Genomic DNA, 26,404 nt, shown 5'->3' with positions numbered 1-26,404 from the left:
AGTTTCAGTAGTGTCCTTGCCTGGTTACCCCGGTGTTATCCGGGAAGTTCCATCACTGAAGGAGCGGAAAAGAGAAGGAGAAAGGAGGAACTTTCGATTGGTGCGGCCAACAGCATGGTGGGGTGGAGTCTCTTATGCCCAACACCGTCAAGCAGTATCGTAAACACTTGAAACACTGGTGTATGTTTTGTGGAAATAATTACATTAATTATCTTATCGCATCTTTTCTAGCAATGTTTGCCATTCTGAAAGCATTATGTGATGAGGGATCTAGGTATGGAAGTGTCCATTTTTCTAAATCTGCTCATGTGCTTATATTGGGATATAGACGACTCCTCAAATGATAGAGTGAAACGCTTTATGAAGAACGTTTTGTTTCGATTACACCCACCTCAACCTTAAAGTGTGACCTGGGACCCTTAATCAGTCTCAAATTATTTATCAACAATGCCACCAATGAAAATTTTTCATTACAGAATTAAGAGAAAGTTATGAAATTGCTTAGGTACTTACCTTATTTGCTATTGTTACTGCACGCAGCGTGCAAACCCTGTCCTTGATAAAATATGTAATTTTTACTATTATTCTGATTTTCTGACCAAGTCCTTACAAAAATTTCAGCTACCTTTGCTATCCGTAGCATTTTTCAAGGAAAACTAATTTGAAATGGAATGAGGCTTGCTCAGGGCGAATATATTTTAGCTATATATAAAAATAACGAATGGTATTCATTCAGTTGTTAGTAATTATTTATTGCCCTCAAAAACCTCATATGACCATCACTTCCCAAACGATTTGTTCTTGATTAAGTCAACTTTTAAAGATAGTGGTATTGATATTTTTGTTTTCACCACCCATTCAACCTATTATGCGTTGGTTTCAGGATCCAAACCAAAATCATTTAGGAGTAATATTGATGGAAAGAAAAACATCAAGTCCGAGTCTAATGATTTTGCTCATTTCATAATAAGGCCATAGTGCCATCCAATGATTGTGCTTGATCCTTAGTTAAGGAGAAAATAAGTGTTACTAAAGGTTGTAAGTAGCAAGACACCGTTCTGTTAAATGGTATTAATGAAATACCTATTAATAAGGAACAATTCATTTTTTGTTTCAACTATTGTTGAGGATGCCTAAGCAGGTCTTCAAGGAAGACTTCTTATTAAAACTTTTGTACTTGTATTTATTTATATAATAAATAAATAAGGATCAAATTACAGTACAACTTGTCGCTCTGGTGTCTTTCAGAGGATTTATATATGATGATATATTCTTTTTGGTGATCTCACTAGATCTCTAAATAATGTTTTAAGAACTAAATATCTATATTGGAAATACAGTTAATGATAGCTAAAAAAGTTCCTTTTCTAAATGAAATCTTAGATTTCATTATTGAAATACAAAGCCAAAATAAAAACTTTGAAAACCTATCTCTAAACATCTACTTAGTTATTATACATCATTGAAGAAATTTGTGCAGCGTAATAGTAATTAGAAATTAAACGAACTTACCTGTAAGTGAAGTTCAATTCTAATTATATTAGCTGCACAAATTTCGAAATGATGATCCCTCCCGCCCAGTACCCGGGTTGTCTTGAGACAACCAGGGATTCTAATAGTCTAATCCCTGTCAAAGTTTTAAAGCAATATTGGCTTTGCAGAGTTGTGGGCCAAGCTGTTCCATCTGTTGCCATATTCACTGCCAGCATGGGCTACGAGCATAGCGGATACCAAGTGTTTTTTCCGCTTTGTAGCGACTTGTGCCTGAGAATAGAGAACCCTAGCAGGTTACTGGCAGTGAAAGTGTTGTGTCTTGGCTTGTTACTCTAAACTAAATGAAGTTGACAGTTCTGTTCGCGGGAACGTGGCCGTTGCGTCCAGAAATTTTAACTTTACTCTGAATATTCATGGTCGAAGGCTTCATGATAACGCCTACTACTTAGTTATTATACATCATTTCGAAATTTGTGCAGCTAATATAATTAGAATTGAACTTCACTTACAGGTAAGTTCGTTTAATTTCTAATTAATCCAAATAGGGAAAAAATACTATGCGATATTTAAGTAGCCTAATTTTAACTCGATTTCCATTCGAATGTTCTCAACTTGTTTAGCGTTGGAGGTGATGGAGACCGAATCAAAGCAGAGAATTACAATAGTTATATTTAATATTAACAGAAGGCTAGTTGCAAAAAGTGATTTAATCTATACACATGTAGAAGCTTATATAGTCGCGTACAGCGCCACACTATGGATTGTTTATGAACTATTGCATACATTGATATGGCTAAGCTTAGAGAGCAAGTACACAAGTTTTCGGTAGATGTCACCTTAAAGAGGTTAATTAGGTACATTTCATAGGTGGTGCCACCTACCGACGATAGAGAGACTTAATCTATCTAGATTAGGTAAGTAGGTATTTAGGTATGCTAATACCTAAACTTGTTAAGATAGGTCTTAACACAACTGCTTACTCCGTGGTTTCTGACCCTAGAATTTTGTTTATCCAACAAAATAAATCTCTTTTTTTGTAAATCTATAACCCCCAAACCATACCTAAAATGGCCTAATAAACTAGGTCGCAAACAGAAGCTTAGTATTCAAATTTAACACATTCAGTGCCAGCGCGTGCTACGCGCTACGAGCGTAGCCGATAACATAGGCAAATGCGTATGTAGCGAAAAGCGACTACGGACTGAGCGCCCGCCTGGCGGGTTGCTTGCAGTGAATGCGTTAAAGGGGCCCCACTGATTACCAGTTCCCCGGACGATACCGAGCTGTCAGTTATTCGCGATTGTCAGCTTTTGCGAATAACTGACAGGCCGATATCGTCCCCCGAACTGGTAATCAGTGGACCCCTTTATAACAGCAAGCGCACCAAGCAAACCCAGACACAGAATATTTCCTCTTCAATCAGTTTTAAAAATGTATTTACAATTGGTTAAGCATTGAAGGAGGAAACAGTCGCAGACGGAACCTCGATTTTTGTGATTTTTACTCAGGATTTTTCATCGAACCTGCAGTTTTGATTGATTGATTGACTGATTTAAGGGTCACCCTCGTCAGCGCGACGCATAAGGGCGTTCCACAAAAGGTCTAATTTTGTCGAGAATGAGTATGGCAGTTACCTAAATAACCTGCAGAAATCTGTATTATACACCGTTGAACTTTGAATTTAAACTTAAGGCATAATGCCAAATATCGATTCCTAAGCTTTCTCAGATGTTCATAAAAAATGCGTCACGTACAATCAAAGTATTAAATATCGACACGAACAAAGTGCCAAAACAAAAATATGTACACACTAACTTAATGGATGGGCAATTTTTTTATTTATTTATTTATTTTTTTTTTTAATACCTTGACTGTACCTGACCCGACACTATTTTACAAGTAGGTAACATTTGATTCGATTATATTCTAATGTATGGAGAAGACAAACAAATTATATCCAGCTTGAAACAAATGAAGAATCATACCTTTGAGTATGGTGCTTTACCCCCCCCCCCCCCCCTCCTCCCCCTGACCCCCCCAGCATCTTTTAGCATGAAATGGGACATATTTTGGGTGGACATATGGGTTGACGGTTTACTTTCATTTTTGAGAAATTTTGAATTAGTTTCAATTTGGATACAATCTACGTTGATTTTCTCTTTGGCTTGGTCCAAATACGAACGTCTCGGTCTTCCCTTGCCTCTCTTTTTTTATTCTTCCTTCAATTATAGACTTTATATAAGTGCCGTATCAGGTGCCCCAATATGTTTCCCCTTCTGTTTTCATTCGTTCCCAGCAGAGATCTCTTCTCTCCTGTTCTGTAATAGATATATAACATCCGGGATACCGAGCTTTGCTCGGAAAACATATAAAAACTCATAAATGCGCGTTTTCTCAGAGATAAAACCTAGCTAGATAGATTTTTCGCCCCCGAAAACCCTCATATATAAAAAAATTAAAATCCGTTTATTTCGAGTAACATAATGACTCCTAGCAAATTTCATCGAAATTTTTGGAGCCGTTTCCGAAATATTTTTTTTTCTGGAGTGCACCATATAATAATTATTTGAAAATTTTCAAATCGTTTATTCGCTATTATCGTTTATTTTTTGCCACGAAAAAATGATTTATTACAAATCAGAAAATAGGCTCAGGTCTTCTTCTTTGTTCGGTCTGTACCCCTAGTGTAAATTTAGTCGATAGCGAAACGTGACGTACGCGTTTGCGTTAAGTCTCATTTTGTATGGGTTTTTGAACAGCGCGCCAAGCGGGACGTTTTGGAAAGTCAAAAATCTCATACAAAATGACACTTAACGCAAACGCGTACGTCACGTTTCGCTGTCGAAAATATTTACACTAGGGGTACTGGAGACTTTTAGAGCTTGTAATATCTTACCTATAAGCGGTGGTGACCACAGGATATGACGTCTGACTTTCAATCCGAAGGTCGCGGGTTCAAATCCTGGCTCGTACCAATGAGTTTTTCAGAACTTATGTACGAAATATCATTTGATATTTACCACTAGCTTTTCGGTGAAGGAAAACATCGTGAGGAAACCTGCATACATCTGCGAAGAAATTCAAAAGGTGTATGTGAAGTCCCCAATCCGCATTGGGCTAGCGTGGGGACTATAGCCCGAGCCCTCTCGCGCATGAGAGGAGGCCTGTGCCCAGCAGTGGGACGTATATAGGCTGAATCAATATCTTACCAAAAAGTTAAATCATCGCATACGTCAGCAATAACATGACCTTTTGTTAAGCTGCAGTGAGTTCGTGGTCTTATATCACTCAGAGACCGCAAATTTTATGTTTTTAAATATTTGTACGTTTAAATAAATAAAATAGTAATCAATACTTCCCCTCAAACATGACATTGCCGATTTTTAGAAGTAATTTTCATTTTTTTATATTTTGTGCATAATTTTTTGCGAATTTTTCAAGTGCATTTTAGATTTTACAGAAGTGTATGTCCGTGTTTTTTTTTTCTATAAAGCTAAAGTCAAAAACTCATGATTCTAATCGATACAAGCCCTTGAGAAAGGGCTCAAGTTTGCTAATCCATATTATGGCTGCCGTATTGTGAACCAAAAAAGTTTTACGACTTTTTTTAAATCCGTTTTCTGAACTTCCTGCATCTTAATAAGACCTCAGAAAGTCAGCACGTTTGTGCTTAGATGATGTTGTCGTTGAACTTGTGCAATGTCTTAGCAAAAGGGTACGAACTGAAACCCAGCGGGTAATACAGCAGCGTGCGATGCGCCGCGATACGCGTTATCGCGGCTACGGGATGAAAGGAGTCGTTATTAGGTTCCTAACATCCAAGTTATAGGGTTTTCTTTAATTAGTGCTAATATATTCCAGTGAGATTCAGACATATAAAATAAAAATATAAGTATGAACGTTTCGGTCTATAATGAGGAGAGCCAAAGGTAGATTTTTTCTTATTCATAAATATTAGAAACGAGTACAATTTATGCCGAATGCAATAACAGTTTTAGAACACTTCTAATTATTTTGTTATTGTGATTGATATCTGATGACTGAAAGATTTAGATTTTGAGTCCTTAAAGAAAAACATTTGATTAAAGATAGAGGCAGACAACAGGCGGTTTTATCGCTAAAGAGCGATCTCTTCCAGACAACTTTTAAAGCATTTAATCAAAAAGAGTAGGTGTTACAAAAAAAAACATTAATTATTTAGATTTTTTATAGGGGAAGATATCGAGCCAATCGTGAAATTTTTATATTAAATGGTACTGACTTATAATAATATAGCAAGGGGCTAAAATAAATTTGTCTGAAACGTACCTATTTATCTTTATTTATAAAATATACATGTTGCTTTTTTGTAACATCCGTTTTTAACGCCATTGAATATGGGTCCTCGCAAAATACAATCAAGTATAGGCAAATATTGCATGACAAAGTTGTTCCTGTTTTATTTACTACTGAGTAAGTTTTAATAAAAATAAATGTGTAACTTTACGAAATAATTAAAAGTTACACATTTACCTGCAAACATCCATTCGGTGTTGGTATAAATAAAAGTGCCAGGTGTTTCGAAATAAGAGTCACGTGGTTTTTCTATATGTTAATAACGATAAAATGCTTTTATTAAATTCAAGTTTCTGTTCGGATCATTGTCAAATACTTGAAGCCATGAAATTTTCGAATCTAAATCAAGATATTGAAAATTGTCTTGAATGAAGACTTATGTTACGGTAAAAGATCCCAAGGAAAGTTTTAAGAAAACTATATTTGCATCAAAATGAGGCAGATTTGTTGTATGCCTTGAGATACGCAAACTGCATGAGCTGCCCGAAAGTTGCTTGATTTTTTCAATATTAATACTCATACCATGAGTCACTGACAGTGTTAAAACTGACATATACGCTATCGATAACGTAAATTACTTTCTATACATCTCGTTCGCACTTATATGCGAGTACGAGCGAGATGCTTAGAAAGTAAGTTACGTTCTCTATAGCGTTTATGCCGAACTGGTGGTATAGTCATTAGATTTGTAGCTGGCCCCGAACGGCTTATCCTTTTTCTATTGTTAACTAAAACAGCGCGTGCCACTACCTGCAAAGAAAGGGTAGTATAATTCTAATTGGCACCTGAGCGCGGGCTAGTCCAACGCTCAAAAAAACAGTGTAGGTGTGCTCCAATAACGCGCCTTTGTTACGCATATCGAGGACACATTTTAGACTGGTTCGGTAGCGTTCGACTCGCCGGCACTCGGTAACCGTATAGGGACCACATAAGAAATCGCAAATTATTTTTCCATTTGTTCATTTTGAATCTTATTTCAATTACCATAGGAGTTGTAATTAAATAACAGGTTAAAGTGACCGGGCCCTTTTTTTGCAGGTAGTGGCACGCGCCGTTTTAGTTATAAATAGACAAAGGATAAGCCGTTGGGGGCCAGCTACAAATCTAACGATTATAGCCACGGAGTACTATATGATACAATATTCAAAATTTTTCAATCATTATTTGGAACGATTTCAAAGGGCCAAAATTTAAGAATAAAGATTTTAATTTTCATCCTTTCAAACCAAATTTTCTCGCGCTACTCCACGCATTTCCTGTAGCTCCGCCCACCTGTTGGGTCTGTACTATAAAAGCACCGCACGGACTGCTCGCTCGCAGTCCGCTCCGAGCTTACCTGTCATCAATCCGGATAAAATAATTAGGTAAGTTTTTGAACACCCTCTATTGATGTAACTTGAATTGACAACCGATTTTGTACGAGAAAACTAGTAGGCGTTTTCAGATTAAGGGTATTTTTTTTAATACCATGACAGTGGCAAACAAGACCATCGTAGCCAAGTATTGGTGTCTAATGGAAATAAACTTTAATCTACTTATTTTAACTTTGTATGGGAAATGGCATCCATGCCGAGTCCATTTTAGAAAAAGTCACTTCTGTGGAAAATACAATAAAAGTTAACGACTCTGCATAGATATCGAGTTTTTCTTATTTGAGTCTCAAGTACAGAAAATAGTACATTACGATACAAGTGCGAAAAATAGGAAATTCGAAACGAGTGGCGATAAATTAAAACACGACCGAAGGGAGTGTTTTAAATCGACACGAGTTGCGAATTACCTATTCGCACATGTATCGTACAACGTTTTACAGTACATATGGCCCTTTAAATGTTCGACACAGTAACGTAATATGCTACTTCTCGCACTAGTGCTATAAAGTAGCCCCATATGTACTGTAAAATGTATTTCGCCTGTAAAGCTGCCGCGTAAAATAGCTTTAACCCTTAATTTTGCGATGTCTACAGGAAAGACGCGAACGAGTTTTCAATAATATGACACTTTCATATATTTTCATTTATTGTGAAATTTCCATGAAATCTCCGATAATTTTTCAAACTTTTTGGAAATTTCCTGCAATATGCACATATTTTGTAAGTACTTACAAAAGTTAGAAAATTTTTGGTTATTTCTACTTATGATATAAAAATCTACCTTCATATAAATATTTTACCTATAAAATGTATCTGAAAAGACTACACAAAACTGACAATGTTTTTTTAACCACCCTTAGCATTATTGTTTAAAAAGTTTTGGTAGCCTAGCGGTAAGAGCGTGCGATTTACAATCCGGAGGTCGCGGGTTTAAACCCCGGCTCGTACAGTCACGTATACACGACCTTATGGCCCATATATTAGGGTAGTGTATACATATTTTTGGCACTTTGTCCGTATCGATATTTTCAGACGTGACCGTACCAATGAGTTTTCGGAATTTATGTACGATATATATATATATATCAGTCGCTTTTCGGTGAAGGAAAACATCATGACGAAACCAGACTAATCCCAATAAGGCCTAGTTTCTACTCTGGGTTGAAGGGAAGGTGGCAGTCGCTTTCATAAAAACTAGAGCCCATGCCTATTTTCGGGATTGGTTGCCAAGTGGTCCCTAGGCTCCCATGACCCATGGCAATTAGTTGGGATAAATGCTATGAAAAAGTAGAAGACTTAGCATTGATGAAGAAGATCAGTGCTGGAAGTCGCCAGCATCACGCTGAGATATGACCATTTCGAGGCACTACTTACGTTTTTTCTATTTCTTGTATAAGTTTATTTTCTATTTCTATTTAAGCAGGAATAATCGAGTTTTTAAAATTATGATAAAATATTAATACTTGTTTTTCCGAAAATGCGAATGCTTAGGTACTAATTATCATTATGACCAATTTAAAGAAATCAGTTAAGTAAGTTTTACAACTAAGGTAAGGACCTTGAATAACTTCCCTGTGTAACAATGAACAAATATTTGAATAAATGATTCTTTATTTAGCCAAATCACAAAGTTTACCTATAAATAATTTATTTATTTATTTTTTATAAATAAAAAACTCAGTTTTTTGACCCATAAATGTAATGAGGTGGACGAGTATTTGTACAACACGAACTGGTATTAATAATATGGTACTAATATGACACAACAAAAAACAAGTATGCAAAACATAATAAAACACGTTGCTCGGTACCCGCCCAGAAGGCTGGCCGCATTGCCCCGCTGGATGGCAATACTGATCCGCTGAGCAAAATATTGGCCCGCCCTTTGGTCATAAGAAGCCTCTATAAGGCGCTTTGACAACTCCTCAGAGAAGCGACGCACGATGGGTCCCCATGGCCCCGGCCATTTTACTTACTTACTTACTCCGTTGGCTCAGCGACCCAAAATGAGACTAGGCCTCCGACACAAGACAGCGCCACTTTCTCGGTCCTGTGCGACCTCTCGCCAATTGTCGACTCGAAGCTCACGCAGATCCGCCTCCACCATGTCGCTCCAGCGATACCTAGGGCGTCCGATAGGACGTCCTCCTGCTAGGCGACCCAAGTACGCTCTTTTTACGTTCCGATCTTCGTCCATTCTCTCAAGGTGGCCCAACCAACGGAGTCTGTGGGCTTTACTTTCTCCCATGATGTTAGGTTCAGCCACTAGGTCTTCAATCTCACGGTTCTTAAGGACTGTCCAACTTCCATCCGGTCTTCGTTTGGGGCCCAATATTTTACGGAGGATTTTCCTCCCAGCAACTAGCAACATGTTTTCTTCCTTGAGTGTTAGTGTCCCGGCCATTTTGCTATTATTAAATATTAATTACAACAAGATATAAACGGAATTAATTCGGTTCTGTCCTATAATTTATACTGTACAATAAAGTATTGCTTATGCTCGTAGAATCACGGGCAAATGGCATAAAGCTGCTTTTTATCTAGTGCACAACGTAAAATCATCTATTACTACCCTTATTGAAATCGCAAAAAAAAATTATAGCTGTTTCATACATTATGGCTGGTCCACTTTCTATGGAAGGGAAGGGAACATTTTTTTTCGCAATTTCGGGGTTGGTCCCATAGTAGCTCAGTATAATCCCAATATCTCCCTGGCAACGGGAATGGACTTATTTTTTGGCCAACCTGTAGGTATATATCGTTGTCTGATGAGTACCAGCAACACAAGCCTTCTTGACTTAACGTGGGACTTAGGCAATTTGTGTAAGACTGTTCTATTATTTATTTAATTTAACTATTTGTTATAATTTTGTTACTCGTATTGTTTTGATAAGACCTTAAAAATCGCTAAATCAGAAATAGCCCCCGGGATTATTTTTCTTTCCGGTTTTTATTTCACCAAGATAACTCAGCAACGATTTTGATAGCACACGCAGTGCAAGTGTTATTTGAATTTGTGTACAGTCAATAATAATATTACTACTTTTACATACAAACTTCTAAATTCCACTTTTCTCTGCAGCTGACTGTACCTACGTAAAAAAAGATTTCACATTTTGAAAATGCAACTATGGTCATGGAAAGATCTTTTTTAATTCTACAATAGTGGTTTATTCAAGGACTTATACAGGATGTTTATTTACCTGCAAAAATTTACGAGGTGAATATATAGGTCAGATATAGAATTTATCCGTGTAATCATTAAACAAGAAGTTTTTTTAAGTTACACTTTATTAAGAACCCGTATTTATTTTTTGAAAATGTACCGAGCAGTATTGTACTCCAAACATTATGAGATATAACATGACATGATATTACGAGATATGAAATTGTTAGTCAACTAGGAACCCTTATAGTTTCGCCCACTGACATACATATACTGATATACATATTGGTTGACTGGTAGAGAATGCCTTAAGGCATTAAGTCCGCCATTTGTACCTTCATGTATCGTGCAATAAAGATTAAATAAATAAATACATCTAGGCCAAGCTTTACGGGTACTAAGAATGGTGCTAGTTCAGCGGTGTCACTAACGAATTCGAGCCAATCGTGCAGTCTAACTCAACTAGTTGCGTATAATCTTCTTAGTAAAAAGACGTACAAAGCGCTGCGAAGGTACTCCCTTATGCTTGTAATGTACAAGATACTTACTAATAGCCCCCATTTAGACTGTTCGGGCAGAATAGTAACTACGGAACCCTACACTGAGCATGGCCTGACATGCTCTTTGCCGATTTTTATAGTATAGTATAGCCAACAAGCGTTGTCAGTTACTTTAAAAAGCTCGTATCTTGTAAATTGTGCTGCTTTACATTGCGGGCCAAAATATTTATATGGTTAATATTATAATTGTATTTCCGAGCAAAATTTATCTCAAAATATTTCTTAGGTGCTGTGCTAACCACCGCTTAAATATTCGCCTGTATTGAAATTACACACTGTATTTGTTTCCACATTATACTGTACATTATTATCCTAATAAAATTTTATTTACAATACACATAATGGATATACAGAGTGAAATTTTAGACACCGTTTATACCTTACGTAGTGACTTTATATTAGGTCACACTGAACAACTTTCATTATGGACCAATACCGAAATCACGAAAAAAAAAATTCTGTTTCATACGTTCCGGCTGATGTGATGCCGCTGAGATTTTTTTTTATATAGGACATTATTACACAAATTGACTAAGTCCCACAGTAAGCTCAATAAGGCCTGTGTTGAGGGTACTTAGACAACGATATATACCTATAAATATTTATGAATACTTACATATTAAACACCCGTACATAGAAAACACCCGTGACTCAGGAACAAATATCCATGCTCATGACACGAATAAATGCCCTTACCAGGATTTGAACCCGGGACCATCAGTTTCGTAGGCAGGGTCACTACCCACTAGGCCAAACCGGTCGTCATGGATTTCTATGGGACAGCCAATTTTTTTCGCGATTTCTGCATTGGCCCCATAATAGAAGTTGTTCAGTATGATAGTTACATTATACCACCTAACCACACCATTACCTGCCGTTGCCGTTACTTATCTTGCGCTCACATCTTATAAATTAATAAGTATAATAACTACGTGTCATACTTTCTTGCAAATATTTACAGTACCTACATACTTACAGTACAAATATATGTAATATCCATATATGTATATTTATACATATAAGTATATTGACTAGCGCTGCACTGGTCGTTTATTAGTGTAGGTTTTAAGGTTATGACGGAAGATCAGCGCTGTGGTCTCCGCAGCATTTATGCTGAGTCAGCGCCTATTCTTTACCACAACACAGAAAAATAGCATGCGCACCACGGGAGGAAACGTAGGACATTCCATCCCGCGTGTTTGCCACCCTCGCCTTTGGCTCGGGTAACAATTTTACACGCAGCACGCAATTTTATACTTTCATACTCTCTAATAATACCTCAACTATCTAAAAATAAGACACGTACTTCATTGTTATTGCTATTAGTGTCAAATTGTGTGTTACTTTTTTTTGTTGTTTGTGTCACAAAGCATGTAAGTTGTGGTTGAATAAAGATTTTATCTATCTATCTATCAATAGTCACTACGTAGAGTATGAACGGTGGTTAAAATTTCACCTTGTATACACAGGTACACGATACATATACAAACTGTACATTCAAAATCTTCAAGTTAATTATTCCCGCAAAGTGTAACTAAGTAAGTTTTGCAAATTCACGGCAGATTTAAGATGAAGAGTTTTCTAATTCCACTTAGAAGTTATAGTAACGGGTGAAATGAGATTAGATCATTCGGTTATAACTTTACGAGATTGCTGTTCGGAATGTTGATGTTTCTTTTGGCATTTAACCCCTTCAAATTGATTATATACATTTTATTTACAATAACAATATACATATCGCAGGGAAATGATGAAAACAGAGATTTGAACAAATCTCTAAGGGATATGATCAAATTGCGCAGGATGTTAAAATGGCGAATCCATATCATTATTTCTCTAGAAAATTCAGTAATTTGACCGAGTTACTGACTCTGTTTAGTGAAAAGACAAAATCGGCCAATAGACATATCACTAGATTTGTTTAGGAATTTGACAAAATCCCTAACCACGACAGTAAGTTGACGAAACTTTTTTTATACTACGTCGGTAGCAACAACACCGTATGATAAAAATCTTCCAGTTGAGACTTTATCGTTTCACTAAACTTGTTTAGCGAAATGATAAAACTAGTCGACTTTTTGAGTTCGTTTCGTGATATGAAAAAGCGTGTCGCGTCTATTGGCCGATTTTGTCTTTTAACTAAACAGAGTCAGTGAAAATCTCTGTTTTCATCTTTTCCCTGCGACATACATATAGTAAAGACCCCTATAATGGAACAGCCACCAGTAATGGGATGGTTTAAACAAATCCTGTAAAACAAGTATTTACCATGAGTTTTTAATCGCTGTCAACTTTTTACCATAAACAAGAGCCAAAGTTTAATTTTTCATTGATATTTGCTAGTTTGAAAATTAATGGCGCCATACATCCCATGACTGGAGCAAAAATCCATAGATTTAATTGGTTAATAATATTGAAACTAATTGCAGTAGCTTTCATTAAATACATAGAAAACATAAAGGACGAATTGGACATTCAATTTTTAAAGCATAAGCGGTAGGAATTTTACAGATGTCGGTGAAATATCATAAATACTCCAAATTTTTTCTTAAATGTCCCATGATCGGTGCCGTTAACATAATGGATATATACAGAGGATTACTATGACTAGCTTAAATCTAAAATAGGCCCTTGAGGCATTATACCAAGGATGCTGGCGGCATTTCCTCGTTGTATCGTAATGCTGATACGTTGTGCGAGGAAGCCGCCAGGGCGCCAGCTCTTCGGTCACCAGTTTCGTCAACCAGACGCCTCGCAACTTTTGCAAAACACTTGTGCGTGCTGGGACCCCATGGACCCAGAGTTTCAACGCCTATAGCAATTAATTTGAGTAAATTTTATTGTAGGTAACAATTTATTGACATGTACGCATTCTTTAAAATAATATTTACCATATTGTTCAATATTTATTTAAATTTATTTATTAATATCCCATCATTATAATTTTACTTTACTAAATTTATTTCTAGGCACTTTTCCCGTTGACGGCGATCTGGGCCAATAATTTTACCTATAGGTTTTAATAATTAATAAATCACATAGAAACCCTTATAGTTATAGTGAGGTCTGTCCGTCCGTTCGCGGCTTTGCTCCGTAATCGTTAGTGCTAGAAAATCTTAATAAATCTTAATTTACCTCCCATACAATTTTTTTTATAGATACTTAGTTTTTTTCTTTAACCCAATAGTGTGTGGTACTATCCTTGCATAGGTTTTTCGAAACGAATGAGGGACTCCAAAAACTTCTGAACCATAGGGCCAAAAAATATGAAAAAGAATAGTAAAAAAGCTTAAGTAAATACTTTCGCTGAAACTAGCGAACATGATCAGTCCAGCCATTTTTGAGTTATTGCAAAAAAATCTTCTCTTCTTAGTTAAAAGACGTACAAAGGGCTACGAAGCTACTCCCTTATGCTTGTAATGTACATGATACTTAATAATAGCCTGACAGAATAACTAAATTATTTACTTATATAAATGATAATCTATGCATTTTGAACATAAAAATCAAAATACTAAAAAAGTTACATCTAAAATGTGTAAACTAGCTACGTATAAAATACGCCAATGTTTGTATTCTAATATTTACTTCATTCATGTTTCATTGATCTTTTGTACAATAAAGAAATCTAATTTTAAGTAAATTCTATCTTAACAAAATATGGCATTAGTGGCCCAAAAAATCATTAATCTTAATGCAGAGCTTTCCCTTCTTACGGTGGTGTTTATTGCTAAAAAGAATAGGAAAATTGTTTCAGCCGCCATTTTTACTTAGTCGACATTAATCGTTACTGAGAAAAAGATGGCCCTTGGTTTGAATCCCGAAAATACTTGTTACAAAAATACTAATGATATATGGGCTTAAAATATAATATTATGACTAGGTAAACTTAGGGGATGGTGAAAATAAAATGTAACGAAAATAAATTCTAATTAATTTTAAAATAATACTTCTGTTTAAAAATGAACTTTAATATCTATCAATTGAGTTGAAAATTATAAATATTATAACTGCCATATAGGGCTGCGCATGCGGTAAAGGGTTACGTAGATAATTATATAAATTTAAGTGAAAGAGCTACGTATTTGTATGATTTGATATGACATATGTATTTTTTTTATCACATTTCTATAAAGAAAAGTAACTACTGTATGTAATTGCATGATTTCTATAGTAATCTAAATTGTATTTTTTTTCTTATTTAATGCATGTCTTTAATTTAAGAACTAAATTAAATTTAAGTTACATATATATGTAAAACTAACGGCCCGATTCGAAGTATGATTAAGATACGTTTAAGACCTTGGAAAGACCTTTAGATCGATAACTAAACGACATGTCAAAATTGACGTTTATTTCGATTCCGCTGTGATCCCAATAAGATCTATCTACGATATTTCTAACGTCAAAGTGACATTGGTTGCCCGGATCGAGCTGCTTCTGTCAATTATACGACATACAAACGATATCTAAATGAGAACTTATCTATACCAGAAGTTATCGTTATCGTATATCATTCTTCGAATCGGGCCATTATTTGGTATTCGACCGTTGCCGGTGGAGTAGGTAAAGCCGAGCCGCGTTCTGTACCCCTAGTGTAACTAATTTCGACAGCGAAACGTGACGTACGCGTTTGCGTTAAGTGTCATTTTGTATGAGATTTTTGACTTTCCAAAACGTCCCGCTTGGCGCGCTGTTCAAAAACCCATACAAAATGAGACTAAACGCAAACGCGTACGTCACGTTTCAAAATCGAATTTATTTACACTAGGGGTACTGTACCCCTAGTGTAACTTTGATCGACATCATAACGTGACGAACGCGTTTGCGTTAAGTCTCATTTTGTATAGGATTTTGAGGTTCCAAAACGTCCCGCTTGGCGCGCTCTTTTGAAATCCAATACAAAATGAGACTAAACGCAAACGCGTACGTCACGTTTGGAAATCGAATTTATTTACACTAGGGGTACTGCTCGCCGCCCGCGCGCCATGCGCCACCGCCCGTGAGAATGTGCAGTACTCAACACATTCCCTCGCTGGATGGCAATACTTATCCGCTGCGTTTTATATAAATATGGTTTTATACAATATAACTAAGTGGTGATAAGGGCAGTAATGCGGTGTCAATCAGTGTAAACCGATAGTTAGTTTAATCCTTGATAAATTACAAAACTTGCCGCCCACTTCATGGGAACAGGAAACTCGCTTTTTATTCCTTTTACTCGTGGGGCACCCACTCCGTGGTTATCTTGGCCCACAAATCATTCGTGTTATTAACTATTATGATAAAACCGTTCCGGCAGTTCTGGGAACTTTATAGGGTCTAAGGTCCCTGTTGAAAATCTTATCCCGGTAATTGGAGCAGGCACTAGTTTTTACGAAATCAAGTAGACCTCGCAAACTAGAGGATAACTGTTATTTAGCCGTACCACAGAATATGTAATAGACTAATAGTACTATCGTACAGAAAATAAACTTCCTACAAAACCGAAGTTTGACAGCGATTCAGGGACGAATCATGCTGTGCCTTTCTTAAGTGTGGTACTATCCCTTTTCGGCTATTTAGGGTTGTCATAATTCACATCAACTTGTGCCAACCCGCACCCGGGACCGTTCTTTAACTACGTCCAAAAGAGAGGTATGGGCAAGTACCTCCACCTTACAGAAAACCGCAGCCAAATAACACTAGACCCTACTCATAATAGTGTTGTGTTCTACCGGTGAATAAGGTTGCCAGAATTTCAATGTTAAATTGATAGGAATAAATAATGTTTATAGTGTTGTTGTAACATGGACAGTTGAAAACTTTGACATATCAATATAATTTCGAACGTGCATCGTCCGAGACGAGATAGTATACTTGCGTTTAGTAGCAAATGCATAAACTCATACTTAACACTAATCAATATGTAAACAAGCCCTATGACAAGTGTACACCTTACTTTACCTATTAGATAATAGTACATTACGATACAAGTGCGAAAAATAGGAAATTCGAAACGAGTGGCGATAAATTAAAACACGACCGAAGGGAGTGTTTTAAATCGACACGAGTTGCGAATTACCTATTCGCACATGTATCGTACAACGTTTTACAGTACATATGGCCCTTTAAATGTTCGACACAGTAACGTAATATGCTACTTCTCGCACTAGTGCTATAAAGTAGCCCCATATGTACTGTAAAAATTAATTTTTGATTGTCTCGGAGTTAATTAGAATACCGGTGTCTTTGAGAAAGTAACGGAGTTCAAAAAAACATCGTGTAATACAATATAAATTTTCTTCATTGCATAAACAAATAAATTACTTGCATAATAGGGTTGTTTCCATCTACAAATCTTAGGGCAGAATTGTATCCCAATAAATTCTTTTGGATTATAAGAACATGTTAAACTACTTTTAGGGGACCTGTAATGACCATATTTTTGTAAATATTGAATTAAAAATATCTTTCGGCACACGTCACGTGACCAAACTCGAAAAGTCGTTGAAGATTCTGATGACGTCACAACTCTCGGATTGACACTGTTGACAGTTAGGCGATAAACAACAAAATACTAATGTCAGTTGACAGTTCGTATCTTCTATGTGCGTATGTAATATAGTTATGTGTCAAATCGTAAACTGTGAGTCACACAATTTTCAAAGAGCGTTTTGGGCGCGAAAGCATCTGTCAAAATATATTTTGTTAATTTAACATATTTAAAGCCGTTTTTAGTATAAAAGTTGAATTTTAGGTCAACTTTTAGTTAATATAGAACGTAATACGAGCGTTTGAAAAAATTGGAAACAACCCTATTTGTTTAAAAACATACGAAGCGCGCTTTCAGATAAATAATAAGAGAAGAAAAAATTATAATCTAAGGGCCTAATGTCCAAGTAAAGTCCTGCAGCGGTATCATGGTCGCATTTTTATCACCTGCCATGCCATGCGTCACTTTCGCACTTACATACTTGTTAGAATGAGACAGGCATAGTGACAAGTAATAAAGAGCCGACCATATTAGCCCTACTGAATAAGCTACTTTTCACTAATCTGACGAATAAAGTTATCGTTGGCGTTTCACAATGAGCTATAACTGGTAGATAACGTGCTAAGTTTTGCAAGAAGTTTTATCTGGCAGTTAATTTATTTGTTACTTAGCTTTCCAATACTTTGGACAGTGTGAAACAGATCCTGTATGGGTCCAGGAATGTGTATATATAGGCAGTACCACCGAAATTTTCTCGGTTATAACTATTTATTGTAATATGGTGGTGTATTAGGTGATAATCTTAACTACATTTTTTTACTAAATTAAACTTGTCTAAAACAATAAAAATTAAAAAATTATATATAAACTTGAACATATAAAAAAAAAACAAAAGTTAATCACCGGGCGAGATTCGAAACCGTAACACTCGTTCCTAGCCGTCCGCGTCTTAACCCGCTGGACCAGTCGGACAGTGGCCGGTAACACGAAATTAGCGACCATATTCTGCGTCGAAAGAAAAACGCATGAAAACTCGAAAACACGCGTTTTCCCAAACATAAGACTAATCTAGATCGATTGTATACCCCCAAAAAACCCCATATACCAAAATTTCACAGAGATATATATATATACAAGAATTGCTCGTTTAAAGGTATAAGATTAGGCAATTCATGATATTACATGTACACTAGAATTCTAATAAAATTGAAATGATCCAATTTTCTATTTTCCTTCGTATTGATAAAAGAGCTTCATTGTATGTCTTATATTGTAAATCACATTTTAAGTTAATTCGATTCATTGTGGCTATACAAGGCTCCATGTCATCTTAAGATTAAAGAGCCTTTCTAAAGGGTACTTTGTCATGTCCGTCATTTTGGAGTGATTGAAGTAGTTACCTTTATTATTTGGTTACAATTGGAGAAAATAGAAAGCAGAAAAGAAAAGGTTATGTGTTGGCAGTATTTTAGCTGCCTAAACTGTTACACTTTTACTGACTCTAATAAATAAATAATAAATTAATATTAATATTATAGGACATTATTACACAAATTGACTAAGTCCCACAGTAAGCTCAATAAGGCTTGTGTTGAGGGTACTAAGACAACGATATATATAATATATAAATATTTATAAATACTTAAATACATAGAAAACACCCATGACTCAGGAACAAATATCCATGCTCATCACACGAATACATGCCCTTACCAGTATTTGAACCCGGGACCATCAGCTTCGTAGGCAGGGTCACTACCCACTAGGCCAGACCGGTCGTCTAATATTACATATAATTAGGGTTGCCATCCGTCCGGGTTTCCCGGATTTGTCCTAGTTTAGAGGGCATCCGGGGAGCGTCCGGGAAGGACTTCATTTGTAGTCCGGGTTTAAAAATTTAAAGTCTTTGGCCGCCCGCGACACACGTACAACCCGTTTAAAAAAACCTGTTGACATGTCCGGGTTCCGGACTCCAAAATCCGGGGTTTTCACGCGTCTTGCCTGGTTTCCAAATTTTAGAGATGGCCCTACATATAATGTATGTCCCTCTGTGGCCCTTGTTGGGATTAATCCGGTTTCCTCACGATGTTTTCCTTCACCGAAAAACAAACCTAAAGCTGAAGCTACATAAACTAATTACAGGCACCTTATTCTATTGTAAATACAACATTTCCGAACAATATAGCTCGTCATTTTAAAATGAGAGCGTAAGTACGTTTGTATGAAGATGTTATTTTATGTTTTTTTTTCGTATTAATTTGTATAGTAATAATATGTTAGTTATAAGATGTAATGTTTTGAAAAGATGTGTCCCGCCGAGTTTCTTGCCGGTCCGATATTGGGATACCCTACAATTTGGGAGGTTTACATCTTCTCGGGTCAGAGGTGTAGGGTTAGAGCCGGCGTAGCTTTATTTGACGTTCATAAGCGCATTGTAATATGCCTACTTGGAAAATAAAGTATCTTTTATCTTCAATCGAGTTTGCTGCGGACTCATAATGGTGACAATACGACTCATAAGTGGACAAGCAAAACTTGATCCTAACGCGTATACGGGTAATCTAACTTTCAGAGCCCATACATCTGTTGTTGGTATTACACAAATTGCTTTTCATTTTCAACCAACTCCTTAGGTATACAGGGTAAGATAGGGTAGAGGATTAGATTTCTGTAGAGATTTTCTCATGTTAGAGGTCTCATCGTCACGTATTTAAGACAGGGCTAAAGCAAAATAGGACCCGGGTATATGTATGTTTATAACGCGCTCCGTATACAGTATAATAATATCTTCAGGATGTTATTAAAGCTGCCTCGTCATTGCAGTGCGTCAGGCATGTTTGCCGAGGCGCACACGGATGGCTTCCATGCCATCATATCCAAGAGGGTAGCCTCTTTGCTGAGACGAGAGAGACGCAGCAATAACAGCATCCTGAGGATGTTAGCCGGACGCCTTGACTGCCCTATATTAAGGCATTGGGTCAACATTGTAACATGGAGTGCAGAATAAGTGGGAAATAGATAGTGTTATTTAACTTATAGTTTTAGTTTTGTTATAAATTTACTAACATTTAGTTTATAGGATTCCGAGTTTAAGTGAGACTAACAAGATATGGATTCAATGAGTCTGAAATAAATATTTTTAATTTTTTTATATCCTTAAACACCGGCTAAAAGAGAGGTATGGGCATTGTGAATGTCACCTCGCTTTGTGTGGTAGGGCACAGCAAAGTGGATGTTATTCCAGATCTAGAGCAGAACCCAACTGGGGAAGTAACACTAGACCGTACTCGTAGAGTTATGTTGCTGGTGCTGTATGCTGGTGAGTAAGGTTGCCAGATGTCAACTAGGGTGCTGAGTGTTAGGGTAGTAACAGGCGTCTATACTATCAAGCGGGCCGTATTGCGTGTTTGCCACCGACGTCGTATAAAAAAAAAGTACTTTTTATATTGATTTCTTGCATGCTTTAATCACAGGCAAATGCCATTAACAATTCATACGGAAACTAGAATAAATTTGCAAGCACTGGCCGCAACCAAAACCTTAAAACGGTAAAGTATGCTCGATAAGAAAAGTCACGAAACCATGTCTACTTTTCATTTATTTTCAGTTATTTATCCTTACCCTGAACCATACCATATCATACTATACCATAGAACCATACGCATACCATACCACCACCATCGTACCAACCATACCACCATCATACCAACCAATATCATGAAGTAAAATTTTAGTATAAAATAAGTAGAGATATCGCCCTCGATATCTGATATCAGGTCCCTACCTGATGTGCAAATTTGTAGAGTAATTAAGATAAAATGTAATAAGAATAAGTTTTTGCAGCTTTTATCGCTGACTGTACTTTTCTTATCACAGGCAACTAATAATTACTCATCGAGAGAATTCTAAAAACACCAAATACAATTAGGATGCGTCGTTTAATTACGGAGTTCGCATGGCCACTTTCCAGCTCCATCATCAGATCAGCTCTATATCATAATAATATTGCATTGTCATCCGATTTATACATGCATGCAAAATGTCAGCTCAATCGGAAACCGGGAAGTGGATTAAAATTTAACTTGCAAGATTTGATTACAGACAGGCAATGGGTCAGGTGAAACTAAATAAAAGCTTGTAAAAGAAAAACCCGCACGATGGCCATTTCTTCCGTCAGTAACGGTCGGGGTAACAATTGCCATGTATTTTTTATCCTATACCTTCTGTTTACTTTTTCTTCTACTAAAGTCTTGGTCAATTTAAATCTGGCCTGGGTTCAATTTTTTAAAGGGGCAACTCGCATGTTACAGGATCCATGGACTGCGGTGTCCCATTGGGCGGGCAAAAATAGAAGCTTTACACGAATTGTAATATTTTTGCATTTTATGTAAACGATGGGAACATCGAACGTCCCTTTCTACTAATCCACTAACTTATACGCTATGGAGAGTGGAATTAAAAGGAGTGAAATCTCTTATGGAACTGTTGCAAAAGTGGTCAGCTGTCAGCTATAAATAATAGTTCCAAATCCCTCCAGAGTAGCGCTAGAGTAGCTAAGAACCTAGGCGTTATTGACGGAGTGAAGTGCGCTGTCTATGATTTGTTTTTTTTTTTCAAGTATTCTAGGTATTGTAGCGCCACCTATTTAAGGTTTTTTGATGACACGTTTTGGTACATGGAGATTTCATTCCTTACCTCCACCTTCCATATTATACACCTTGGCTGTGGTTGACAGATGATTTTTAACATTAGATTTTCTATCTTATCATAATAATCATAAAATTCATTTTACAATCAAAGTAGAGTGTGTAGAGCGTCATACTTTAGTGCAGCGGGATTTTAATGTCGAATCTGTTGCGTTAAAGTTAATGTAGAAAATCTGATGGTAGGAAAAGTAAAATGTTAATACGGAAGGAAAGGAAAACATTGATGGTTTGAAGAGTTCCGAATTTGGTACAAAGTGCGAGTTCAAGGAAAGTGCGAGGAAAGTGATTCTTTAGCAATTTGCGGTTTAAGTAAATTTGGCTGTACATACTTATGCTAAGAGAAGTCCAACGTAAAGTGAACCGTGAGCTGTTAAAGAATCAATCTTCTCGACCGTAAAAATCCATATTTCGAATGTCACCTTTGATAGCAGTCAGTCTTACTCATGGGGCGACACTTAGAAATGTAGTTAACGTTAGTATGACAGCCATAAGAAATCTCATACTACTGTCACTGTGACCATTCTGGCCTCGAATGTCCAATTCCCGTACGTCCAGTCTCCGTATGTCCATTGCCCCGAACGTCCAGTCCCCGAATGTCCATTGCCCTGAACGTCCAGTTCCCGTATGTCTAATGCCCCCAAAGGTCCAGTCCCCGTATGTCTAATGCTGTGTATGTGCGGCCGACGCGAGCACTCAAGCCTGAAGAAGGACCTCCGATGGGTTCGAAATGTCGCCAATAGCGACGAAAAATGCAAGTGAGTGTCGTGGTATCTAAATACTTTAGGTTATGTCTCACGAAAATATAATTTCGAATAAACTCAGCCATATTAAGATGCATTGAGGTACCTAACTTCGAAAACGCGGTAATTTTGAATATCTGCTAAACCAAGCAATTCGCGTATTGCTTCTACAACAGATAATGCTTCTAGTTTGACGACCGGTCTGGCCTAGAGTTCTGACCCTTCATATGAAGCCGATGGTCCTGGGTTCGAATCCCGGTAAGGGCATTTATTTGTGTGATTGTTTCTGAGTCATGTGTGTTTTCTATCTGAGTAAGAATGTCCTATAATATTTATTATTTATTTAGTTTAGTAAATATTTTCACACGTTCCCCAATTTCAAAGTTCTCCAAATACACATAATATAAAAGGTACAATAGTTATTTGTTTTACAAGGGGGCAAAGTTGTTGTTTAACCGCTCGTGCTAATATTGATACCCGAGCAAGCGAAAAATTCCAAAATTGAACCACGAGTTTACCGAGTGGTTCAAGAAGTGGAATCTTGAGCGTTGCGAGGGTTTTAAGGCACGAGGGTTAAACAAACTTTGCCTCCGAGTGAAACATAAAAAATTTCACCACACCAACGCGAGGTAAATACTAACTATGGAATACCAAAAAAAATCAATCCAAATGAACGTAATAAGAAATGTATCATTCAAAATCATAATTTAAAAGTCAATTCCATCAGCTAACATAAGGAAACAACTCAAAATTTTCATCTGATTAGTTTTTCCCACATGTGGCTAAAGTGCAACTTTCTCATTCGTTTTTGAACAATCAAGAGGGCCTTTACCAGTTGGTGCGGTGAAAAATATATTTACTATTAAATGTCAATTAGTTTGCTTATATACATTTTAAATGAAATTTAAAATACCTAACTCTAAATACCTTACTCTTTCCCTCCTCTGTTTAAATCGGTAGAAATGCAGCTAAGTTTTCTAATCTCTAGGAATTTACCGTTTTAAAATAAACATGAGGAGTTTTAGCTTCAGCTAGTTTAATTTAATAAGCCTTTGCATGGGTCCGGGAGAGATAATACGATTCTCGAAATGTGTTCTAAGGAAATATTATTCATATGTTCGTTACGATATGCAGAAACCATAACACGTACCTATAATAATAACCTTTAAAAAGGACAAGTGGCATTTATGAAGGACAAAACCAAGATTAGATAAAATTAACGTCTGCGGAGGTATATTTATATAGAATTACTGCGTATTAAAATAAACCCTACCCTACTTATAGCGTTGTGTTCCTGCCAGTGAGTAAGGTTGCCAGAGCTCAACGAGGGTGCGGTGTGTTAGGGTCGGCAACGCGCTTGTAACTCCTCTGGAGTTGCAGGCGTCCATAAGCTACGGAGACTGCTTACCATCAGGCGGGCCATATGCAATTATTTATACCTCATACCATATACGAAAATTTGGTTTGACTTATTTTTAATTATAGCTACATTAATTATATAAGACAATTTGTGTGCCCACAGGGTGTCATGGAAGCTTACTGTATAACTTTAATAACATCTTATGTAAGTACATGACTTTACAAATAAACATCTTATCTTATCTTATCTTATACGTTTAAACGAGCAATTCTTGTATATATATTTCCGGGATCTCGGAAACGGCTCTAACGATTTTGCTGAAATTTGGTATATGGGGGTTTTTGGGGGTAAACAATCGATGTAGATTAGTCTTATGTTTGGGAAAACGCGTGTTTTCGAGTTTTCATGCGTTTTTCTTTCGACGCAGAATATGGTCGCTAATTTCGTGTTACCGGCCACTGTCCGTCTGGTCCAGCGGGTTAAGACACAGACGGCTAGAAACGAGTGTTACGGGTTCGAATCTCTCCCGGTGATTTACTTTTTTTTTTTATATGTTCAAGTTTATATATAATTTTTTAATTTTTATTGTTTTAGACAAGTTTAATTTAGTAAAAAAATGTAGTTAAGATTATCACCTATACACCACCATATCAATAAATAGTTATAACCGAGCAAAGCTCGGTCGCCCAGGTACTTTAGTATTAAGCTAGATATAAGACAATTTGTGTGGCCTGACAGGGTGTCATGGAAGCTTACTGTATAACTTTAATAACATGTTATGTACATGACTTTACAAATAAACATCTTATCTTATCTTATTTAATTACATTATGCCATTCAGTTTCTTCAAATGTACTTAGCCATACCCCGAAATTAATGGAGTTAAAAAAAGTAAAAAAAACACCGTGTATAAATCCTTTGCTGTTATTCTAAATCAAACTAAAGATTTGAGGTCTCCGACAATTTCCAATAATAATATTTTACCGTTTACGCCTTACAGTATTTTTCATATAGCTTGGATACGGCGACAGTTGTCATTTTCCTACAACTTATAACCTTAATAGGGAAGAATAGCTTTTCGAATCTAACAAAATAACGGCAATTTTTCTATGAAATTCCATTTCGGGAGCCACTAACTAAATCTTAACAAATCACTTTGATTTTGATGTCGATCGCTTTAGTATAATATATTCTAGATTTTTAGGTTTCGCTATTAAAAAAAAAAAAATGTATTATTATTATAATTTTGAAAAAAAAAACACGGAATACCTATAAACCTGTTTTTCATTGTGTCAATAACATACTAAAGAATAATGAATAATGGAAAATATTAAGAAGTGGAAAAACGTTTTCTCATTTGTATGGGCGATCACTTCTCTCTTAAAACGCAAAATTGTATTTTTGATCAACTATTTTTTGTCCTTAAGAAATTCTCAAGAGTAATGTCCTAATGTCCTTTACAAATCCCAAAATAAAATATAAAAGACATGAAGTTATACTTCGAACGATGTTCGAGCTTTTAAGAAATTGAATGAATTCCCCTCAGTAACCCTTTCCTCTGAAGAATGCTTAACTTAATTGTCTTAAATATATTGGATTGTTACTTTTAGAATCTTTTGTTAAAATTTTAGTTGGCTAATCCTTTGCCGTTGGAAACAATGATATATTGTTGTAGCAGAGCGTGTCCAAAAAAATACTGAAAACAATACAATACAATACAAATCCTCTTTATTGCACAACCTCTGAAAATAATGTACATGGAAACACATAAAAAACATGAAGATAGAGGTAAACAACAGGCGGCCTTATCGCTACAGAGCGATCTCTTCCAGACAACCTTTAGGTAGGGGAAAACCTGATTCTTACAAACTTGGACTTTCTTGGGCTCATACTCAGAATCGTCAGCATTCTCTATCCTACCATTAAAAAAATATCCGTTCCATTACGTCACGTTTTTGTGTTTTTTTTTTACTTGTATGTGTGTGACGTTAGCGGAAATAAAATAAAATGGGGCCTTATTTTTGCATCAGGGTTGAATATGCTAGTGATTTTACGTTGGATGAACCCAGAAAGATCAGGATTTTGAGAATTAGATTATTAATATTGTTTTTGGAAAACGTCCAGCAACTACTGTAATTTCTTGTAAATTTGGGTTTTTGAATGAATGAAAATATGGCATATTGAGAAAAATTATA

General features: G+C 36.3%; 1 protein-coding gene and 1 long non-coding RNA gene across 5 annotated transcripts in view; both read left to right on the top strand.

The window, feature by feature from the left end:
* Positions 1–26,404, top strand: part of LOC133531901 (uncharacterized) — a 73,567-nt gene that overhangs the window by 5,220 nt on the left and 41,943 nt on the right. The window contains exon 3 of one of the 4 annotated variants that reach the window (XR_009801615.1): positions 884–2,005. This is a non-coding gene — a long non-coding RNA (uncharacterized LOC133531901). The other 3 variants (XR_009801614.1, XR_009801613.1, XR_009801612.1) reach the window with 3 other exon arrangements.
* LOC133531900 (pro-neuropeptide Y-like) overlaps positions 6,988–26,404 on the top strand; it is a 42,258-nt gene continuing 22,841 nt past the window's right edge. The window contains exon 1 of the mRNA XM_061870313.1: positions 6,988–7,193. The gene's annotated coding sequence lies outside the window, so the exon portion shown is untranslated. The remainder of the gene's footprint in view (positions 7,194–26,404) is intronic.

The sequence above is a fragment of the Cydia pomonella genome, chromosome 26 (assembly GCF_033807575.1).
Source record: "Cydia pomonella isolate Wapato2018A chromosome 26, ilCydPomo1, whole genome shotgun sequence".
In the NCBI taxonomy this organism is placed as follows: domain Eukaryota; kingdom Metazoa; phylum Arthropoda; class Insecta; order Lepidoptera; family Tortricidae; genus Cydia; species Cydia pomonella.
The sequence above is the reverse complement of the archived record's forward strand: the minus strand, read 5'-3'. Positions and strand labels throughout refer to the sequence as shown.